The following is a 15,092-nucleotide window of genomic DNA, read 5'->3' as shown; positions in this document are numbered from 1 at the left end:
TCATGTAAAAGTGTGCTCTTTTAATGTGTATTTCACAGTAATATTTTTCAGCAAGTTTTTTTTTTTTGCTGTACGCGGGCCTCTCACTGTTGTGGCCTCTCCCATTGTGGAGCACAGGCTCAGGACGCGCAGGCTCAGCGGCCATGGCTCACGGGCCCAGCCGCTCCGCGGCATGTGGGATCTTCCCAGACCGGGGCACGAACCCGTGTCCCCTGCATTGGCAGGCAGACTCTCAACCACTGCGCCACCAGGGAAGCCCCAGCAAGTTTTTAATATTTGTTCTATTTTTTTAGGGACTTTTTTTAGGGACTCCTATATCTGTATGTTGAATCTTCTTTTTAAAGCTTCAATATTTGTCATTTTCCCTCAAATCTTTTTTTATTTCTTAATTTTTTTAAAAAAAACTCCCTCCCTTTAATTTACTATTTCTTGTAAGGCATTATTTGTTGTATTTGTGTGTGTGTGTGTGTGTGTTAAGTGTTTTTCTTCTAATTTATTCTTCAGTTCTGAAATATTTTTTCTTTTGTTTTTTGAGCTTTATTAGCTAATTTCTGAGTTTTTCTAATTTTTGTTTTCATATCTTGTATCTTTTCATTAAGCAACATTAAGTCTCTTAGCTCATTTTGAAATGGTATGTTTCAGTTTGCATACACGTTGAGCATGTCTTTCTAGTATGTTTTCTTTGCCTGCAGGGTTATTCTGTTCCTTATTGTCATCTTTTCTCATAGTTACTTGTATGTTATTTGACTTCAGTAGTTTTCCAATGTTCATTTTTACATGGATTTAATTTGCATAATTTCTTAGATTTGGTTCAGATAGCTTTTCTAACTTCTCATGAGCTCCCTTTTCTATAGTTTATTATATTAGTAAAACTATAAGTGCTTGCTTGGTGCAGTTACCAGCTCCGTTTCCTTCTCCCTTTTCTCTGGATCTTCTTTTTCCTTTGTCTTAGTTGTTCCCATGCTTAACAATTTTGTGTCATCCCAGCAGTTTCTCTTCAGTATGAGACCTTGTACTCGAAGCGAGCCCTAGTCTCAGGTATGAGAATTTATGGGAATGAACCAACTCTAAGACTTAGGTCTGATTACTGGAATATGCTGCACCTCTCCCAGGTTTAGCTGCTGTTCTCAAATTGAATTGCCATGATTTCCAGTGAATACTTTTAGTTTATGTGGGTTTTTTCTGTTCTCAGCTCTGTCAGATGTCCCTTGGCTTCACACTGCTTTCCCCTACATAGACATTGATAAGACACAGGTCTTATGACTGTTGTCCCACCTCCTTGTATTCTGGGGTTTGTGAGGACAGCCAGCCTATTGTTTGTTTGTTTTTGGCTTTGTCATCTAGTTGCAATGTCTTTTTATATGGGGATTCAAAAGATCTCAAACATATGCTACCATCTCCATTACCACCTTCTCAGAATCTCACAGTTATTTAAGTGAGATGACTTAATATAAAAAAGTTATTTAGATGTTAAAGAACCAAAAAGCATAAAAAGAACTCTTTGTGACAGCCTGGAGGGGTGGGATAGGGAGGGTGGGAGGGAGGGAGACGCAAGAGGGAAGACATATGGGAACATATGTATATGTATAACTGATTCACTTTGTTATAAAGCAGAAACTAACACACCATTGTAAAGCAATTATACCCCAATAAAGATGTTAAAAAAAAAAAAAGAACTCTTGAATATCACAGAGCTAGAAACTGCAGGAAGCAACTACCATATCTAGAACTGGGAAACTGGAGAAGTGTTTATTGCTTGGCTGGTGCTGGCATTTCTGAGTTCAGATGAGGGGACTCATGGAGTTGGGATCCAGCTCTAAGAGAAGCTGGAGCAACATTCGTGTTGGTTTCCCTGAGGGGGCATAATCAGCATGATACTTGAAAGACTGCACACTACAGTCAACTGCTGCTGCTGAAAGGAAATGTTAGTGCCAGAGTGAAGTTTTACTGGGGTGATGCTAATAGGAACAAGAAGAAAATAGTGAGAAAAAGAAGAGTTTCTTTCCTCCTCCTTTGGCCTATGATCACCCTATACTTCTCCCTATCACCAGAGCTTAACAGGGAGCAAGCTGACAAATCAGAAGTGCAATTTCCAGAGGTCTAGTTCCAGCATCACAAAGCAAAATATACAAGGGTCAATTTGAAGCTGAGAGATAATACCTTAAAAACTGGCTTATAACTGTTATATTCTTTGTAAACTGTGACTTTTATCACTGCATCATCTTTATCTTAGTACTTTTAACTTTTATTTGATCTGATATGAATGTTGCCTTTCCTCCATTTTTTTTGTATGCTGTTGCTTATCTCTTTTCCTATTTTTTATTTCCAATATTTCTTCACTGCTTTAAGTGTGTGTGTGTGTGTGTGTGTGTGTGTTTAGGAATACACTGATAGGTTTTGTTTTTATCAACTCAATCTGAGAATCTGTTTTACACAATGGGGAATTTAAACATTTGTTAGGATTTATTCCTTTCACCTTATACTTTGTTTGCATTCTTATTTTTTGTTGTTGTTTGCGGTACGCGGGCCTCTCACTGTTGGGGCCTCTCCCATTGCGGAGCACAGGCTCCAGACGCGCAGGCTCAGTGGCCATGGCTCACGGGCCCAACCACTCCGCGGCATGTGGGATCTTCCTGGACCGGGGCACGAACCCGTGTCCCCTGCATCGGCAGGTGGACTCTCAACCACTGCGCCACCAGGGAAGCCCTGTTTGCATTTTTAAACATTTTCCTTTTTTCCTTCTAAATATTTCCCTTACTAGTTCCCTCTCTGATCATTACTATTACTTATATTTTTCCTCTTTATAATCAGCAAATTTTATTATACTTTTCCGTTCAACTGGTGATTATCATTTTCATATACTCAAAATGAAACCCATATGAAAGGGTTATATGAAAATAAGAAACCAATTAATTCTGTTTTTAGGTGCTCTGCTCCTTCACTGGATGAGCCCTTTAGAATACTTTTACTTCCCCTCTCCCCACCCCCAAACTGCTAGGATTTATTAGCATATTTTATTGATAATTACCTTTATTTAGTCTATTATCAGGGATTCCTCACATATGCCACTTCTATTTCAAGAATCAACAGTCTGTACTCATATTATACATACTCAGCCTGCATCTCTGTTTAGATTTCTCTTCAGGTAACAGATGTGTCAGAGCTCATCACTCTTTCATCTAGTCCATCTTCCCATGTCTTGAGGGCTGTATTTTCTTTCATTTGTTTGCGGTTTGATTACAGTCCTTTCCTTTACTATTTCTTCAGTTGTACTACTGAGTGATATAGTCTATCAATCTTCGCATATTTCCAAACAACTTTCTTTGAAATTGACAATTAAATGATATCTTAGTTATATTAGAGTTATTGGGTCATAGTCTTTTTTTCAATATAAATGATACTAAATTTTCCTCTTGCTTCTCATATTGTAAGTAAAAGGTGGTCTGATTATTTTTCCTTCATGATTTATTCTTTTACCAAGGAAGACAGACTTTTTTCTTTATCCTTGGAACTTAGAAATTTAAGATTATTTCTAATATGTCCATAACAAGATAGTATTAAAAGTCAGCATGTGAATAAAGAAAGTTGAAACCTCAACAAAATGACAGGTCCTTAAGATATTAATGAATAGATTCTATGACCTTTTCTAATTGCATGATATTGGCATATCTTTCAGGTAGTCATTTTTGTTTGCTCATTTGTGACTGCTGATATTTCCTTTCTCATTGTCACTGAGGTCCTTTCTTCTCTTTTGCCTATAATGCAATTCTTGGAATTGGGCTTTCATTGTACTGCTGTGTAATATAAACCATGATAATTTTGATGTATTAAGACATTAGTTATGGTTGCTTTGCTATAGCTGATGGGAACTCCCCTCCTTTTCTGCAATGTCATTCTTAGTAAATAACAAAGTCTTATTTAAAATTTGGAGTCTACGGTCTTATTTTCCACAACAATGTTTTCATTCATCAATCCTGCCTGAGTGAGATCTTTTATTCTGCAGATGAATGTCTTTCTCTAGTTCAGGAACATTTTTTCTATATTTTTTATATGAAATGCTACTCCATCTTTTACTCTTCCTCCCTTTGGAACTCCTGTTACTCACTGTTGGGTCTTCTGTATGTGTCTTTCAGTTCTCTGGTCTTTTTTTTTTTTTTGCGGTACGCGGGCCTCTCACTGTTGTGGCCTCTCCTGTTGCGGAGCACAGTCTCTGGACGTGCAGGCTCAGCGGCCACGGCTCACGGGCCCAGCAGCTCCAGGGCATGTGGGATCTTCCCGGACCAGAGCACGAACCCGCGTCCCCTACATTGGCAGGCGGACTCTCAACCACTGTGCCACCAGGGAAGCCCTGATCTTGTCTTTTATGCTTTCCATCCACTTGTATTTTTGTTCTGTGCTCTCAATTTTCCACCATTTGATGTTTCATACTATTAATTCTGATATATGATTTATGTGCTGAGTTTTTGGCTTTTTATGTGCTGAGCTTTAAAGCTCGAAAATTATGATTCAAATCCTTGGGTTGGGACAGCGTGAGATAGGGATAGTAGTTAATGTGCTCCTAAAATTTCCAGGCTAAAGACTCAGGCCTGAAATAAGCATATAAAATCAGCAGAAATGAAGAAGGAGTAATAAATTGTGTTAGTTCGCTGGGGCTGCCATAATAAAATACCACAGACTGGGTGGCTTAAACAACAGATATTTATTTTCTCAAAGTTCTGGAGGCTGGACACCTAAGATCAAGTGCCAACAGTATTGATTTCCACTGAGGCCTCTCTCCTTGGTTTGCAGATGGCTGCATTCTTGCTGCCTCTTCACACAGTCTTTTCTCTGTGTGTGCACACCCCCAGGTGTCAGTTTTTGTGTCCAAATTTCCTCTTCTATAAAAGCAAATGACTAAGGCCAAAAATAGCTTCTCTTATGTCAAGAAAGCCATGCCTGTTTAGGCCCAAAATAGCTTCTCTTATGTCAAGAAAGCCATGCCTGGTTCTCTTTCTCCTAGGATTTCCCCCCTACACTATCTACTTCACTTTCAGTCTTACCTCCCCAGCACACCAGTCAGATTGGATTAGGACCCACACTAATGGCCTCATTTTAACTTAATTACCTCTTTAGAGGCCTTATTTCCAACTATGATTATACTCTGACATACTGGGGATTAGGATTTCAACAGATGAATTTTGGGGAAACACAATTCAGCCCATAACAATTGTCACTGTAAAAGTAAATACTTGCTGTTTATTCACATCAACTAATTCCTGTATCAACTAGGTTTCCAACAATTCAATTCTGACACCAACTCCCAGAGTTAGCATCAGGATCCACAAGTGTCTCAGTTCCACAAGAGTGCCCCCACTAGAGACACTGGCCACAAATGGGGTGCCAAAATAGTTACATTTCTGCTCAGCAGACTAAACATTCAAGGGTTCCCTCAACCCTCTCAGTAGGTTTGGTAACTCACTAGAACAACTCACAGAACTTAGGAAAGCATTTACTTATGACTACTGGTTTATTATAGAAGATATCATTCAGGAACAGTCAAATGGAAGAGGTGTGTAGGGCAAGGTATGCGGGTAGTTGTGTGAAGCTTTCATGCCTTTTCTGGATGCATTACCTTCCCAGCACCTCAATGAGCTTACCAACTGAAAAACTCTCCAAACTCCATTGATGAGGGTTTTTAAAGGAGGTTTCATTAAGTAGGCATGATTGATTAAATTATTGATAATTGGTAAATAACTCAATCACCAGCCCCTCTCCCTTCCTGGAGGTTGGAGGGTAGGGCTGAAAGTGTAAGCATATAGGGTAGGAGGTCCCAGAGAAAGAGAACCAGGCATGGCTTTTTAGACATAAAAGAAACCATTTTTGGCCAAAGTCCTTTTGTGATCCAAGCCTGGCCACACTGTTTGCCCTTGAACAGGTCTCAGTAATTAATGATCTTAAGAGAAGTGAGGCAATGTAGGAACAAAGGAAAAGCAGTCAAGAAACAATAGTTCAGCAATAAAAGAGTCCTAGTTCCTCCTCAAGGGATATACAGAACACTCTGATACATTTCTTTGAGTTCCACAGGAACTAAGGCCCACACCCAGGTGGAGGATAGTAACTACATGCTGAGACCTCAGACTGGTGGAACCTAAGGAATGATGATGTTGACCTTTTCTGACCCTCAGGACTTTAATCAACTAAAGCTTGGACTTGGTTGACCTTTGCTTCAATTCAATGTTAAATTCTCCTCTGCTTAAGCCCCTTCATGAATATGCATACACTGCCCAAGCCCCTTCATGAATATGAATGTACCCTTAGCTTAAAACTTCCCCAGTTTTGCTGTTTGGGGAAGAATGCTTTGGGAAAGATCCCTGGTGTTCTCGTTACTTGCTGCAAGTAATAAATCCTTACCCCGCTCTTTGGCTTGTTTGTGTCTTTTGGCACTCACTAAAAGGCGAACCTGTTTTCAGATAACAAAAGTTCCAAGCTTCTAATCATGGATTGCTCTTTCTGGTGACCAGAACCCATCCAGAAGCCATCTAAGGGCCTGCCTTACCACTAAGGAAGTTCCAGAAATTTTGGATTTGTGTGAGAAACTGGGGACAAAGACCAAATATTTTTCTATTACACCACATTTATGCAAAAAGGTGACACACTGGACTACAAGATGCTTTTGAATCCTTGATGAACACAGACTGAGAAAAATGCCATTTAAATGTTATAAGTATGTCTTCCTTTTAAGAGGTTAACTTTACCTTTAGATTGTTTCTTTGTTCTAAGAAAGCCACAAAGTGGGCCTGTAAACTAAATCAAGTCATCTATCTATTGTTCCTGAGAAAACCACAAGAATCTTGAATGTAAATATCTTAGAGCAGCTAAGAGTTTTGTTTTGTAAATCAAACGTACCTAGGTATCAGGTTTCTACAAGTTTTGTGGCTTCCTTGGCAAAAGTATCCTTTTCTGTTTGGATCTAGATTGCCCTGTGTATTATTTTTGTCCTTTTTCTTTGAACAGTTGTAGGAACTCTAGTGGTGTAAAAGAAGAAAACTCTAAGAAGAGAAAGCTGACTGGAAAGGTGACACAGAAATCAGTTGCAAACTCAGCCAACTTTAGAGACCAAGCAGGTGACATAAATGTGTGTGAAACTGTTCATTCTGAAACTATATTTAGTGGTGAGTAGTTTAGGGGTAAAACTGGAAAGTTTGTGCCTTCTCAAGGAATTTAATTTCAAAAAAGTTTTTGAAACACTCTGAAGTAAGTTTAGTTTCCAGCTATGGTGGCGTAAGAGGGACCAGATTTTATCCTCCTGCCATAACAAATAGAAAATTGGACAAAATATATGAAACAATGGTTTTCAGACTCTGGGCAATGTCAGCACAGGACAGTGATCAATGACCCTGTTAAAAAGGAAATAAGGAAAGTAAGCCCTATTTTGCCCAAGCTTATTTCTGGAGTTTCCAGGTTGCATTATATGAAAGGGTACCCAAACAGAAATCAGCAGTCACACTAAATTAGGGAATTGGAATTTGGTGTTTAAGGATGCCAAGTTTTCTATAATTTGCAAGATATAATGATGTTGAGGAGATATAATAATGTATAGAAAGCACTGCAGAGATCTGTAGAAGGCTGACCTAGAGACTTGCTGAGGATTAACCTGCACATTGAGCTGTGACTTTTAAAAATACCTGTGGAATTTGAAAGTAATTTTTAAAATAAATTTTTTCTTAGTATTTTCTCTGAAATTACTTCCAGTTTTAAGAGAGGAAACAATGTAAAGAAAATGTAATTCACTGGTAGTCATTTTGGTAGAAACAAACATTCCAAAAAATGAATAAACATACATGTTACAATTTAATGATTTTTATAGGAAAGTTTTTACTATTTACTATTGGTCATTGCTTTGGTATTTAAGACTTTAACACTGAACTAGTTTTTCTCTCTTGATATTGAAGATTACTTAACTGTTTTTTAAATTGTCTTTCATTATCTACAGTTCCATACTAAGTACTAGTGTCTTAAAGACTTAGGAATCAAAACCAAGTCCAAAAAAGAATTAAAATCTGCCCTTGGGAATTCCCTGATGGTCCAGTGGTTAAGACTTTCATTGCCAGGACCCAGGTTCGATCCCTGGCGGGGGAACTACGATCCCACCAGCCACGCAGTGTGGCCAAAAATAAAATAAAATAAAATCTGCCCTTATATAGAGTTTAAAGCTTCTTTTAAAATACATTCTAGAACGTCAATTACTGTATTTACTACTGAGTCTGCAAACTAATAGCTGCAACTAGGTACTACCTTATGTTAGAATGATATAACATTTATAAATATATAAATTATTTTTACATTTCAGTTTAATCCACTAAGTTGCTATTTTTACTTTGTCAACAAGTTCTAATGATTTTTTATCATTAATTAGATCACTACACATGTTTTACTTATACAATTATTTCAGTCCTATTTTCTAAGTATCAGGCAAATCTTAAAGGAAGCTTAGTTATAATAAAGGATTATGTAATATTTCTAATCCCTTTGATGTGATTTAAGATTTTAATCCCTGACTTTGAAACTGAGCAGGATCCTTCCGGCCCCTCCCAGGTACAAAAACCCCTCCATGTCTCCTGGTTCTTGTTTGCAGAAAAAGACTTTAGTCTCCTAGGCCTTCCCTGAGTTCCAAAGAACAGACTCAAATAGTTACTAATTAGGGAAGTTAGGGGACACAGAAACAAAGGAAAAACAGTAAAGTAAGAAAAGTAATGATAACCTAAACCAGTGGTCCCCAACCTTTTTGGCACCAGCGACCAGTTTTGTGGAAGACAACTTTTCCATGGACCGGGGTAGGGGGATGGTTCCGGCAGTAATGTGAGCAGTGGGGGGGGATGGTTCAGGAGGTAATGCGAGCGATGGGGAGTGGCAGATGAAGCTTCCCTTGCTTGCCCCCTGCTCACCTCCTGCTGTGCAGCCCCAGTTCCTAACAGACTGCGGACAGGTATCGCCTGCGGGTTGGGGACCCCTGGCCTAAACAATAGTTCAGTGAAAAAAAAAGAGTTCTAGTTCCTTCTCCAGGGAGATACATAACGATCTGATGCATAACTTCCAGTTGTTCTGCAGAAACTAAGACCCCCTACCCAGATGGAAGAAGGTGGACTACATGCCGACCACGAGCACATAGACCCCAGACTGGCTGGAACCAGAAGGCTGACGGTTAAGATTCCTGAAAGGTCATGCTGTTACCTCACCACCAACCAATTAGAAGAAAATCCCTGAGCTGCAACCCTCATCCCAAATGTTGCCTTTAAAAACCCTTCCATGAGAGCCATTGGGGACTTTGGGTCTTTTGAACATGAGCTGCCATTTCTCCTTGCTTGGGCCCCTGAAAATAAATGCTGTAGTTTCCTTAACCACAACCTAGTGTCAGTAGATTTGGCTTTGCTACAAGGCAGGCAAGCAGACTCAAATTCAGTTCAGTAGCAACTTCTCAAAAAATAACCAGAGCTTTACTATTTCCTGGAAGAAAAAAAAAAAAAAAAAGGAAAAAAAGGGAAAAAGCATCAGTTTGTTATGTATATCCCTTGAGGAGGAACTAGGACTCCTTTTTTTCACTGAACTATTGTTTAGGTTATCATTACTTTTCTTGCTATACTGTTTTTCCTTTGTTTCTGCATCCCCTCTACTTTCTACAGAAAGTATAAGGCAGCATAAGAAGTACAGAAAAGTAGTAGATGATCTGTCAAATTGGATAGACCAGTGAATCAAGTATATCTCTATTGTGAACTCAGTTCTATTGGCCATACTCTGTAATTAGATTATACTGGATAATAAGACATCTCTACAGTTAGTTCCTGTGACATAGTGATTTATAATAAAAAAATACATATTTGCCTTTGGTTCCTGGCCCATAGTTCCAAACCCTTGTAATTTCTTGAGCAGAGAGCAATGTGAGCACCTTTTGTTATAATATTTGGTCTTTTGTCCTCAGTTCCTTAAATCACTTCAGAGCCATCAAGGTGAAGTGGGTATCTTGTTATTCATAACAAGCCCCCTTCCACCACAGCTGGCTTTTGTTAATGAGGTGACTTTTGGAGAGCACCTAAGGATGCAGCTTGTTGCCAGGGAAACAATTAGAATACAGGATTGGAACTTTCAGTCCCTCTCCGTGATGAGGGGAGAGGCAAGAGGAAAGGGACTGGAGGTGGAATCAATCACCTATGGCCAATAATTTAATCAACTGTGCCTATGTAATGAAGCCTCCATAAAACCCCAAAAGGATGGGATTCAGAGAACTCCTGGGTTGGTGAACATGTAGAGTCGGGAGAGTGGCACACTTGGGGAGGGCATGGAACCTCTGAGCCCTTTGCCCATACCTTGCCCTATGCATCTCTTCTATGTGGCTGTTCCTGAGTAATATCCTTTTATAATAAACCAGTAATCTGGTGAGTAAAACGTTTCTCTGAGTTTTGTGAGCCACTCTCACAAATTAACCAAACCCAAGGAGGGCATATGGTAAGAAGCATAGGTGATAACCTGGACTTACACGACCGGCTTCTGAAGTGGGAGGGGGAGTCTTGTAGGATGGACCCCTTAACCTGTAACCCAAAGAGGGGGTCGAGGGAACCTCTGATTTGTAGCTGGTTATCAGAAGCACAGGTAACAACCTGGGCTCACAAATTTCTTCTGAGGTAAACAGCAGTCTTGTGGGACTAAGTCCTTAACCTGTGGAATCTGATGCTCTCTCCAGACGTACAGTGTCAGAATTGAGTCAAATTGTAGGATATCCAGCCGGTGTCAGATAATTGCTTATTGATGTGGGGAATGCCCTCCCATACACATACACCCCACACACAGGAATTGGTGACCAGAATCTTTAGGTCCCCAAAATGGGATTCTTAATTATTTACCTACAGGGTTTATAAACCCTTTTATGAGGAAAAAACCAAAAACGTCGATATACATCAACCACATAATTCTGAATACTAAATACACACTACATTTGATATCCAAGTGCAAAACATAAATGGCCTTCCTCAGCTGTGGCTGACCTTTATGACGGGCACAGCCATTAGGCTGAAGACTACGGCAGATCTTTTACCTATACATGTGGTTTCCGTGAAGGGATCCTTACTTAGAAAGTAGTCCAAGCGGTAGCTAGCCAGAAGATTCTGTTGCTCTGAAAAGGGCAGTTGTGGTTCTCCCAGCTTTCTGGCATGCTTGCTTAAGAGGAGCAATGGGCTGCAGCTGCCATCGTCCAGCAGAGGTGGCAGGAACATCAGGTGCATAAGCCAGTAGATTCAGAGGGGTAGGAGACATAAAATGTGAGGCTTATGAGGAAAAGAGACTGTCAAGGGAAAAAGAAGCAAAATTATCCTAGTGCACAAGTTCATAAATAAGGAATTTCTTCCTTATTTATGAATCTTTAATATTTACTTATATCTCAATATTTCTCAAACACGTAATAAAGTTAATATGTATGTACCTGTCTCTCCACTGGACTCTGAAAACCCAAACCCTCAGAATCTTGTACTTGGGTGGAACTGAATAAGAGGCACTTCCAGTATGTATGCCAACTCATAAAGTAGATAATAAAAATGCTAATTTACATAAGTTTTGGTTTAACTTTTCAAAAGTTCTTGACAACTGGGTGTGTAAGTGATCTCTCATTGAAATGGTGTTAATTTTTTTTTGTCTTTGCATATCTTACTTTCTTTGCTGAAAAAAGCTGGGAAAAAACCAGAAGTACTAAAAATTTACTAAGAGAAAATGTGCCTCTCTGGATTAGTGTGGTCAAGGTAGAAAACTCTTATGTAACACTACATGTTAATCTGAATTAATATACATCAATAATTATAAATTGCAGTTGAGCTAATTTGAATTATTCTGACCAAGTCAGAAAACTATATGATTCAGTTATCTCAAACAAAGTCATGGTTTTGAGGTTTATTAGTTTGAGAAGTCTATTTTTTACATCCAATGAAGCCAACTGTTTGATATTAAACCTGTCCTAAAAACACCTGTGTATAGTGTCATTGATTTAAAATACAATAAAATGTGCTTAAAATTCTATTGAAACACTGAACAGCTTTTAATTACAAAACCTGTTCTTATGGTACCTCTAATACACATAAATGAGATAATTAACATTACTTAGTAGAAGAGTTACAGTTAACACTGTCAAGTGTTTGAATTTTAGGTATTGGAGCTGGAAACAGGGAAAAGACCCCATCATTTTGTGGGAAAATGACATAGGTCTTTTAATTAGACTGAAAGTAATATATATTATTATTATTCATATTTTGATAGGTAGCTACAGGTTTCAACAGCTAAATTAAGCTTAGAAACACAAATGTGGCACTGAGGTAGATGGACATGGAAAATTTTACTTGTATCTTCCTCATTCTTTTCCTCTCCATCTCCCCCATCTGAGTAAATGGTAACTCTTCCAGTAGTTTGGGACAAAAACTATGCAGTAATAGCTGATGCTTCTCCTTCTCTCACATCCAAACCTTGAGTAAATTCTGTTACATCTGTCTTCGGAATATAACCAGAATGTTCTTACCAGCTTCCTTGCTATCAACTGTCATTTCTAGTTTGGACTATTACAATAATATTTAATCCTAAAGTGTTCATTGCTTCAACTGTTCATCTATCCACCCATCCAACAACTACTAATAAACAACCACTTATATCAGACACCGTTTGCGGTACTTATGTACACAGAGAATTGCCCCTTTGGCCTTTACAAAAGGAATACCTCTTATGCATCCTAAATTTACTATGATGCATTGTCCCAGGACATAACTACCAGGGGACTAAACAGTCAATAATGAGAAAGTTAATGACTCAGTAAGGAATCATTTTCCAAGTCGAGATTCCAATGCTTTGCTTCTTAACCAGATTAAACTGGAGAACCTAATTGATATGTCATTAAGAATATTCTGATAGATCACTGTCAGTAATGATTTTTGGCACACAACATTGAAGGAATATAAAGAATTGAATGACATTACTTTATAACATTCTTTTTACTCCTCTCAGCTTAAATGAACAAGATGTTTTGGCCTTTACATCTCTAAAACTGAAAAAGAGAAAAAGAATGTACGTTGAACTCTGTCAGATTACAGCAATAAATAATACTCATCCATGAAAACTTTACCTAAATGATAAAAAAACCCAATCTCCTAAGAAATATATTTCAATAAAATATTACTTTTTATAATACTCAAAATTGTGACATTTATACTTTGATCAGCTGTATACTAATAACAGTTGTAATGATAAAAAATTTCTCTGAATTGACAACGTTCAGAACATTATGATCACAAGATACACAATAAATGTAAATATACACACTTTTTTTGCTGCAGAAAACAATAACCAATAAAACTTCCATACATAAAACCTTACTACCTAACAGTGGCATTTTGTAGGTTAAGAGTTTCTCAATAGTACAGCACTATTGACATTTTGGGCTGGATAATTCTGTTGTTGTTGGGAATTGCCTTGTGCAATGTAGGATGTTTTGCAATATCCCTGGCCTCTCCCCACTAGATGCCAATAGCCCCTACTCCCTAGTTATGACACCAAAAATGTTTCCAGATATCGCCACATGTCCCCCCACCCCACTGAGAGGCAATATTCCCTAATTGAGTGCCACTGCTGTAGGGAATATAATAGCAATGCAATGTAAAACTTTATCAAAGAGCTAGTTCATTTTTTAAAAATATATGATGGGTATCAAAATACTATATTTAATCCCATTGCATACATTTAAAAGAGTGATTGTAAAATTACATTTTATGATATACTGGAAATTACATTATTTATCATTATTTGAACTTATGGGGAGGAACTTTGGATGTTAGCTCACAATCCATTAGCCAAAGGCATTCAGTAGTTCATAGGATAGGTGGGTAATGTACATTAACATTCATTTACAGATCTTTTCCCAAACCCTAATAGGTACCTTAGAACACTCTTGAGTTTATCTCATATAGTTCTAAGCCTTCTTTTTTTTCCCCTTGAGGAATGTATTAAGTTCTTGAAGACTATCTTTCTTTGTAAAAGTCTAGAAAACTGAACTGAAAGAGTATCAAGGCTTTTGAACACATGTAATATATTTAGATACAAATATTTTTCAAAATTCAACTTATATAGGCTAGTAATCTTTTTCACTTCCATTCTTCAAATGATGCCTATACAATTGCAAAGATTTGGAGACTGAAAATAGCTTAAGAACTCCAAAGATCTTTTCTATACATAGAAGCAGTACTTAATCCTGTTACAAGGCCCGTAAATAGTGTCTCACTGCGCCTCAATCCTCTCAGCTTAATCACTGGCAAAAGTGCCAATGGAATCATTCATTCTAAATAAAATTATAAAAATGTATGTAGTGCTTTTATTGTTTTAAAGCAATTCCACATAAATTATCTACTATTAATTGAACACATCTAAATGACAGGTAGAAAAGATGTTAGGGATAAGAAATTTGCATTTAGTAATAACTTGCCTAGTTTACAATTCAGCAGAGCTGACATCTCCAGACCAATCGCACCAAACTCTTTTCTTACGAAATCCTGATTTGAGATATTGCTCATTTTACATTTTATGAAGTTTTGGGACGCTTTGAAGGTAAGTTAAATCCAATTACTGCCAAAGGCTTCAAAAAGTCCTTAGCTTTATCACATTTCTTAAGCACTTTGTACAGGCTTTGTACAAATTGGAAGACCAAATTGTCCAACTTGTCTGTAGTCAATGTAACACCATTTAAAAGTCGATTCTGTGTTGAATACATTTATTAAATTGTACAAAGGTTTTTTGTTTTGTTTTGTTGCGGTACGCGGGCCTCTCACTGCCGTGGCCTTTCCCGTTGCGGAGCACAGGCTCCAGACGCGCAGGCTCAGCGGCCATGGCTCACGGGCCCAGCCGCTCCGCGGCATGTGGGAACTTCCCGGACCGGGGTACGAACCAGTGTTCCCTGCACCGGCAGGCGGACTCTCAACCACTGCGCCACCAGGGAAGCCCAAAGGTGTTTAGTTTTTCTTTCTCAAAGTTTGAATTCTTATATCATGAAGGTCAAAACACTGACTTCAACAGTACTTCTCAAGAGAATGGCTCTGCCT

This window comes from Leucopleurus acutus (assembly GCF_964270905.1).
Source record: "Leucopleurus acutus genome assembly, chromosome: 5".
Taxonomy (NCBI): Eukaryota; Metazoa; Chordata; class Mammalia; order Artiodactyla; family Delphinidae; genus Leucopleurus; species Leucopleurus acutus.
The sequence above is the reverse complement of the archived record's forward strand: the minus strand, read 5'-3'. Positions refer to the sequence as shown.